Source organism: Myotis davidii, unplaced genomic scaffold (genome assembly GCF_000327345.1).
Source record: "Myotis davidii unplaced genomic scaffold, ASM32734v1 scaffold496, whole genome shotgun sequence".
Classification (NCBI taxonomy): Eukaryota; Metazoa; Chordata; class Mammalia; order Chiroptera; family Vespertilionidae; genus Myotis; species Myotis davidii.
Window position 1 is genome coordinate 1,012,998 of NW_006289398.1, and position 9,412 is coordinate 1,022,409.

The following is a 9,412-nucleotide window of genomic DNA, read 5'->3' on the forward strand; positions in this document are numbered from 1 at the left end:
TGCGTGTTGTGTGTGTGTGTGTGTGTGTGTGTGTGATGGTTTGCTTGTTGTGTGTGTGTGTGTGTGTGTGTGTGTGATGCTTTGCTTGTTTTTGGGTTATGTGTTTTTTTATTCTTCTTCTATCTTTGAGCTTCTAGAATAATCATTCTGACTCTACTTATTTGCTAGGTTCTAGAAGTCCTCTACAAATTGGTGCTTCAAGGCCTGGCTCCAACAAGCTTTTGTATTTTGTTGAGATATAACTGACATACAACATCATATCAGTTTCACTTGTACAACGTAACGATTTGGTATCTGTATACACTGCAAAGTGATCGCCACAGGAAGTCTTGTTACCATCCTGCTCCATACGGAGTCACTTTCTTTTTTTCTTCTGATGAGAACTTGTAAGGTTTACTCTCTTGGCACCTTTCAAATATACACTACAGCATGATTGACTATAGTCCTCATGCTATACATTACTGCATCCCCATGGCTCACTTATTTTGTACCTGGAAGCCTGTACCTCTGGACCCCCTTCACCCATTTCGCCCACCCCCACCCTCTTTCGTTATTCTGCCCACGAGGTTCAACGCAATAAAACAACTGGGACATGTCCCGAGGGCGGAATTTGTCCCGTCAGGCTTAATTCTATAATTGTTCAGAGTAAGGGTGTGGCAAAGAGACACCAAAAGGAAAGCGTTTTTAGCCTAAAAATGAGAAGTGGGGGGAGGAAGTGCCATGCCCACTGGAGGTGGGGTTAGATGAGGATTCGCAGCTGCTCTGCTCCTTTGATGCCAGGGCTTAACTTACAGCAAGAGGAATTGAGGATCCCTCAGAGGAAAAGCATCCTGAAGCTTCCCAGCCCTGGCAACGTCTCACCAACAGGGGTTGCCGGGTGCACCTCTAGATTTTGTTTTGTTTTGTTTTTAGTGTGATGTTGTCTTTGTAAATCTGTCTATTTTTTGTTGTTATTCATTCTAAATTATAGACATTTTAGACTTTTTTCTTCATCACTCAAGTAATACATGTTTATTGTAGAAAGAAGTGGAAAATACTGAGAAGCAATGAGAAAAAAAGTATCTGTAATTTCACTGCCCAGAGATAAGCTGTTATCAGCGTGAGGCACGTGTTTTCCGACATTTTTCCCTGGAAGACCGGGTAAGGACATGCTGGTCCAGTCATAAGGTGTAGCTGCTAAAACAATGGTACATCTGTGCTGCACCAGCATCGGGCCTCGGCCTCTGTGTTTATCCAAAATCTGCTCCTTGGTTTCATCTCTGGCCGTGGCCTTGGCAAGTGAAAGAGCTGAATACCAACTTTTCCACCATGTGGCAACCTTGAACTCATGTCTGCTCAGTGATTGTGTGGCGCAACAGATTACCATCAATTCTACAGGAACGTCAGTTACTTGAACAAGACATAAACAGATTTTGAGCTGATATCTAAATACTCACCTAAAAATATACATAAGCATTTAAAATGTAACCTGGAGGGACGATTCCTATATGTGCTTCATATACTAAAATTCTAACAGTTGGAGAATTTGTTGCAAGTATAAATATTGCAAGTATAAATGTAAGTATATGTAATAAGTATAAAATGTATATGAATATAAATATATAATATATGAGTAAAATGCTATTATAATTAAGAATAAGTACAAGTTATTTATTTTATGTATTAAAGTGACTACTGAATCTTTTAAAAGTTAAATAAATAGTTTGCAAATATTAAACAACACAATATTAATATAGAATAAACTAACCAAATATTAATAGAGAATGAATTAGCAAAATAACTTAGGAAGATCATGATATCTTTTCTAAACCAAAGCATGCTTATAACACTTTAAATAATAAAATTGGGCAGAATGATATTCAGCAACTTAATTCTAGTTGGCCATAATTTTTTCAAGGAAAATTTCTGTTTTGTAATTCTTCACCTTTTTTTTTTTTGAGTTAAATTTATTTATTTATTTCGCCCCAGTGTTTGCGTCCATGGGTTATGCTAATGTGCATGCGTACAAGTCCTTTGGTTGCTCTCTAATCCGCCCCCCCCCCCAACCTCTCCTGCCATTTGTCTCTGGATCTATTTTTGTTCATCAGATTATGTTGATCATTATATCCCACATGAGTGAGATCATGTGATGTTTATCTTTCTCCAACTGGCTTATTTCACTTAGCATAATGCTCTCCAGTTCCATCCATGCTGCTGCAAATGGTAAAAGTTCCTTCTTTTTCATAGCGGTGTAGTATTCCGTTGTGTAGAAGATGTACCATAGTTTTTTAATCCACTCATCTGCTGATGGGCACTTAGGCTGTTTCCAAATCTTAGCTATTATAAACCGTGCTGCTATGAACATAGGGGTGCATATATCCTTTCTGATTGGTGTTTCTGGTTTCTTGGGATATATTCTTAGAAGTGGGATCACTGGGTCAAATGGGAGTTCCATTTTTAACTTTTTGAGGAAACTCCATACTGTCTTCCACAGTAGCTGCACCAGTCTGCATTCCCACCAGTAGTGAAGAAGGGCTCCTTTTTCTCCACATCCTCGCCAGCACTTGTCATTTGTTGATTTGTTGGATAGCCAGTCTGACAGATGTGAGATGATATTTCATTGTTGTTTTGATTTGCATCTCTCGGATGATTAGTGACTTTGAGCATGTTTTCATGTGTCTCTTGGCATTATGAATGTCCTCTTTTGAAAGGTGTCTATTTAGGTCCTTTGCCCATTTTTTGATTGGATTGTTTATCTTGCTTTTGTTAAGTTGTATGAGTTCCCTATAAATGTTGGAGATTAAACCCTTATTGGTGATAACATTGGCGAATATGTTCTCCCATGCAGCTTTCTTGTTGTTTTATAGATGGTTTCTTTTGCTGTGCAGAAGCTTTTTATTTTGATGTAGTACAATTTGTTTATTTCCTTCTTAGTCTCCATTTCCCTAGGAGCTGTGTCTGTAAAGATATTGCTACAACACATGTCTGCTATTTTGCTGCCTATGGAGTCTTGTAGGATTTTTATGGTTTCCTGTCTTACATTTAAGTCCTTTAGCCATTTTGAGTTTGTTTTTGTGTATGGTGTAAGTTGGTGATCTAGTTTCATTTTTTTGCATGTATCTGACCAAATTTCCAAGCACCATTTATTAAAAAGACTGTCTTGACTCCACTGTATGCTCTAGCCTCCTTTGTCAAATATTAATTGAACATAATGACTTGAGTCTATTTCTGGGATCTCTTTTCTGTTCCATTGGTCTATATGTCTGATCTTGTGCCAGTACCAGGCAGTTTTGAGAACCGTGGCTTGGTACTATAGCTTGATATCTGGTATTGTAATCCCTCCAACTTTGTTCTTCTTTCTCAGGATTGCTGTAGCTATTCGGGGTCTTTTTATATTCCAGATGAATTTTTGGAGAGTTTTTTCTAGATCTTTGAAGTATACCATTGGTATTTTAATGGGGATTGCATTGAATCTGTAGATTGCTTTGGATAGGATGGACATTTTAATGATGTTGAGTCTACCAATCCATGAACATGGAATGTTCTTCCATTTGTTTATGTCTTCTATCTCTTTTTTCAATGTCCTGTAGTTTTCTGAGTACAGGTCTTTTACCTCCTTAGTTAAGTTTATTCCTAGGTATCTTAGTTTTTTTGGTGTAATGGTAAATGGGATTGTTTTTTTAGTTTCTCTTTCTGTGAGTTCATTATTGGTGTATAAAAAGGTCATAGATTTCCGGGTGTTACTTTTGTATCCTGCTACATTGCCAAATTCATTTATTAGGTCTAGTAGTTTTTTGATGGAGTCTTTGGGGTTTTCTATGTACAGTATCATGTCATCTGCAAATAAGGACAGTTTTACTTCTTCTTTTCCAATTTAGATGCCTTTTATTTCTTCTTCTTATCTGATTGCAATGACTAGCATTTCTAGTACTATATCGAACAGGAGTGATGAAAGTGGGCATCCCTGTCTTGTACCCATTCTTAGGGGAAATGAGTTTAGTTTTTTCCCATTGAGTATGTTGGCTGTAGGTTTGTCATATAAGGTTTTTATTATGTTGAGTTATAATCCCTCTAGTCCCACTTTGCTGAGAGTTTTTATCAACAAAGTGTGTTGGATTTTCTCAAATGCTTTTTCTGTATCAATTCATTACTTTCTTTTTAAAGACAAATTAAAACTGTTGTGTAAACTCTGCCACCTTAAAATTTCATAAGGAGAAAAAGTTTCCAAATCATGAACCATAGCATCCACAATAAAACATATTTTCCAGACACAAGAAATATAAAGAGGCCCTAGCCTGTTTGGCTCAGTGGATAGAGCATCAATTTGAGGACTGAAGGTCCCAGGTTTGATTCTGGTTAGGGCATGTACCTTGGTTACGTGCTCAATCCTTGGCCCTGGTGGGGGTGCATGCAGTAGGCAACTAATCTATGTTTCTCTCTCTCTCTGCCTCTCCCTCTCCCTCTCCCTTCCACTTTGTCTAAAAAATCAATGGAAAAAAATATCCTCAGGTGAGGATTAACAAAAGGAAGGAAGGAAGGATAAAGCATAGAACAAGGTGTTAGAGAAAAATGAACCCACATGACTAATCCTATTTTATAATTATAAACTTCCTAAGATTCCTCTAATAAAGCAATTCTTTATAGTCTTTGAGCTTGTAGAAGCTATCATTTTAAATAAAAAGCTTGTTGAAATATTACTATAGCTACCAGTTCTTTACTGTAAAGATAAAGAATTTTTGTGATTTGTTAATGTTATGAATCCTATATAATAAAGAGGTAATATGCAAATTAACCATCACACTCTCACAAGATGGCTTCCTACAACCAAGCTTGCAGGGGATTTAGTGAGGAATGACCAAAAGACTGAACAAGCAGGCTGCATGGGGCAACCGGGAAAAATTAGGGGCAACCAGGTGGTGGGAGGGGGAAGTTGTACATGATTAGGCTGGCAGGGGGGGACAGTGAGGGGTTACTAGGCTGGAGAGGGTGCAGTTGGGGGCAACCAGGCCGGGAAGGGGGCAGTAAGAGGTGACCAGGCTGGTGGAGGGGCCAGTTAGGAGCAATCAGGCCAGCAGGGAGGGGCAAGGATGAAGATATGCATATTGCTAAAGCAGAGGCTATGGTCAAATATCATAGGCAACTAATATATAGTGTAAAATGGAGGTTACCTGGCTGGACGTGGGGAGCAGTTAGGGGCAACTGACAGGCAGGTTAGCAATTAGGAGCCAGTGGTCCGGGATTGCGAGAAGGATTTCCCCCAAGGGGTCCCGGATTGGAGAGGTTGCAGACTGGACTAAGGGCCCCCCAACCCCGCCATGCATGAATTTCGTGTACCAGGCCTCGAGTCTTCAATTAAAAACTTCTAGAAAGCACAGTGTTGTCCTGGCTGGGTAGCTCAGTTGGTTGGAGCTTTGTCCTGTACACTAAAGGGTATTGGATTTGATCCCTGGTCAGGGTGCATATGGGAGGCAATCAATTAATGTTTTTCTCTCACATATTTCTATCTCTTTCTTTCTCTCTCTCTCATTCTCCCCCTTCCTCTCTCTTTCAAATTAATAAAAACATATCCTTGGGTGAGGATTAAAAATATCTTTATTAAAGAATAAAGTAAATAAAACAGTGTTGAAATTATTGCTTGAATTATATCCTGCTATGTACAAGTTGTTGGTAACATTCTTAAATGTGCCAGTTGAAAGTGTTCCTTTCTTTAGTATTAGAATGTGCAGAATAGTGGCTAAAAGAGCTATCTAGCAATTAGCTCTGAGAAACTAGTATGTTCCTAGAATATAATAACAACATTTAAAATTTTGCTTGTGAAATATTAACTATGAAAATAATTGAAACATCCTATATAATAAAAGCCTACTATGCAAATTGTCTCCTTGAGCAGTCATTTTACCTGGAGACTGGGAGTTCAACCACCCACTATGATATGTGCTGACCACCAGGGGGAGGCACAGAACATGGTGGGTATATGTGGCACTAGAAGTGGGTAGCAGTGGACGTGCTGCAGTGCTCCAATTGCCAGCCACTCCTAGGGACGGCACCTGTGCACAAATTTTGTGCACCTGGCCTTTAGTTTGCATATAATTTCAGATTTATTCTTTTTTTAAAAATATATTTTATTGATTTTTTACAGAGAGAAAGGGAGAGAGATAGTTAGAAACATCGATGAGAGAGAAACATCGATCAGCTGCCTCCTGCACATCTCCTACTGGGGATGTGCCCACAACCCAGGTACATGCCCTTGACCGGAATCGAACCTGGGACCTTTCAGTCCACAGGCCGTCGCTCTATCCACTGAGCCAAACCGGTTTCGGCTCAGATTTATTCTTATAGTCCAAAAATTCTTTCAATGATCATGATATTTGACCATAGCCTCTGCTACAGCAATATGCATATTTTCATCCTTGGCCATTTGCTATTTAGAATTGGAATCAGTGTGTCCTGAGAATATAAGTTATATGTTTGAGGCAGAGAGATAGGTGTCTGTCAGGATGCTTTCAACTGCATGAAACAGATATCACTATCCAAACCACCTCGGAAAAGTGGAAAGGGAAGAGCAATTCTTGGCTCATACACCTGAAGAGTCTGAGGTCATGCAAAATAGTTGCTTCAGACAAGGCTTCACCAGGGCGCAAGGGTATGAGGAGCACCTGGTTTCTCTCTCACCACTTCCCAGCTCTCCTTTTAGCAGCATTAGCCCCATCCTCAGGTATCTCTTTATGGTGCAAAAATGGCTGCCAACAGTGCCTGAAGCCACTTGCTTCCACATTCGCAAACTTTAGGAAGCAAGATAGTCTTTGTCCTTGTAGTTCCCAGCCAAAGGTACAAGGTAACCCTGTGAGATGTGATGCTTGCGTGGCATGTGCATCCCCGCAACATCACTGTAGCCAGGAGGATACCACACAGTTATTTACTTAACTCAACCAGCTCCCTTCCCTAGAGGTGGGAGAAGGTCAATGGGGGAGTGGTGGTTTCCCAAAGGAGTTATAAGATGCCATTACCAACAAGTAGGAAAAATTAATGTTGGCCAGCAATGGAGTCATGTTTTTCATTGTTAAATAAAATACGATCAAAAATGATATATAGAGCATGATCCCAATTTTGATGTATAGTTTTCAATGCAAATGTCTTTCATTGAACCAATCATCTCATTGGTTTTATAGTTGTTTGTACTATTTCACCATTAGAATCAATACTTGGACTAGCACAATCATACATAAATTATTGCACATGTGTAAGATGATCTTCTTCAAATAAATTCTTAAAAATTGAATTGTTTAGTCAAGAATATACACAAGTTAATGCTTTTAGACATCTTGCCAAATTGCCTTCCACAAAAATTATAGTTCCAGCAGCAGTGTATAGCAATGCCGCTTCCCATAACCCACCTCACCAACAGATAATATTACTCACCAGTTCAACAGGCAAAAATCACATCTCATTGTTTAAATATGTATCTCTTTGAGCATTGCTAAAGATAAAATAATTCTCACATCAGTTATCCACTGATATTTAATTTTTTATCTATTAATATTAGTTGTCTGTTGACACCCTGGCTCATTTCTCAATTGGCTGCTTATATATTAAAAATAGTTAAACTTTTGTTTGTGATATGTTGTACATTTTTTTCTCATTTGTCAGCAGTAATCAGGATACAAGCGATGCACAGAGGAGGCCAATAGTATTTTTCAAGTAAAGTTATAATTTTTTCCAAGTTAACATATAATTCGTAGCACCCAATATTATACATGTGCACAGCAGCTGCTCAAAAATTGTTGAACTAGTAAATATAAAGAAATCATATTGTCTTTCTAGCCAGACAGTGCTAAAGATTTCATATGAAGTGAATATTGAGAAAGAAAAACTTAACTAATAATGTTCCTTAAAAATGTGATTCAGGCCCAGCCGGGTGTAGCTCAGCCGTTGAGAGTCGATCCAGGAACCAGGGGGTCGCCGGTTCGATTCCTGGTCAGGGGATACACCCAGGTTGTGGGATTGATCGCCAGTGGGGGCGTGCAGGAGGCAGCCAATCAATGATTCTCTCTCATCATTGATGTTTCTATCTCTCTTTCCCCCTCCCTTCCTCTCTGACATCAATAAGAATATATTTTTTAAAAATGCGATTCAGTAAAATAACATTAAGACTTTTTTTTTTAAAGACTCTTGTTTAAGGCTTAGGATACATCTTTTTCCCCACAATTACCCCATGTTTATATACATGCAGAAGAGAAAGATAGTGAAAAGAGAAAAAACGCTTAGGAATTAGTAATCAGAACAATGATTTCATTTTTTTGAGACCTACAATATGTTCAACCATAGCATAATTATGCTCTTTTATAATCTATGTCACATACATTTATGTACGTGCATGCGCGTGCACACACACACACACACACACAATAAACAGGCATTTCTTGACATTTAAAACAATTCCAGATTGGCTCAATTCCTGTTAATCATATTAAAATGTCAAGAAAATTAAGTATTTAAGATGCAATATGGTCTTTCTTGAACTTATTTACTAGTTCTTTAAAAAAGAGAGAGAGATGGCAGGGAGTAACTGACTACTTCCTTTCAGCAGACAGTTTAATTATGTCTTCTTGCTTTCACTCAAGCAATATCTTTTACCATATGTAATAGATGGAGAGGCAGAGGGTCTCAACCTCCCGTGAGAGATGGAATGGCCGTTGTGCTGTTTTTCTTTGAGGTTTAAAGGGCTGGGGCAAAGCCACCAACAGAGACTCAGAATCTCTCGACTCTGAGTCATCTTGGGGTGCCAGTAGCATTTGAAATGTTGTGCCAAAGAATTATTAGGAACCAAAACATTGAAATCACTCCCATGTGAGTGTGAAACTCAATCTTCTTGACTTTTAAAGGAAAGATGTTTCCTTTACAATTCCACCATTTTCAAGGCCCGTAATTGCACACTGGATCAAAAGCCTGATGAGGAATGGAATCGGAAACCTGGAGATAATTTAAGAATAGCTTAGGTAACTAGACCCAGTCTTTGAAGAAGAGCTCTATGGGGGAGGTCTTAAATGATCTTAAGTCTTGACCGCAATTCCTTGGACACCGCCACAGAAAAAGAAAACACCATTTATGTTTACATGGCATCTGAAAATTCAGTTAGGCCAGCTTGAGTTGATTTTTACAGCCATTTTCACAAGTGATTTAAGTAGCTAATTAATTGGCAAATGTTCAATTCCCATCCAATCTAGTTATCTGGGTCAAGAGAAATAGACATGTCAACGCAGCCAGCAAAGAAAGAATTAGAGAATTCCTTTATTGCTCTGTGAGCCATATTCCTTTGCTATTGTGAACCAAATAACACACTTATCATGGTAAACTCAGAGTTTAAAAGTAGGCATATTTCCTACTTAATATGTGGCCTTATGTTAAATCTCATTTAAAACAAACTTCTGAAGTT

The 9,412-nt window shown here is 38.6% G+C and overlaps 1 long non-coding RNA gene across 1 annotated transcript in view; it reads left to right on the forward strand.

Moving 5' to 3' along the window:
- LOC107182793 overlaps positions 1-7,973 on the forward strand; it is an 11,752-nt gene extending 3,779 nt beyond the window's left edge. The window contains exon 3 of the long non-coding RNA XR_001513526.1: positions 7,885-7,973. This is a non-coding gene — a long non-coding RNA (uncharacterized LOC107182793). The remainder of the gene's footprint in view (positions 1-7,884) is intronic.
- Positions 7,974-9,412: the final 1,439 nt, after the last annotated feature.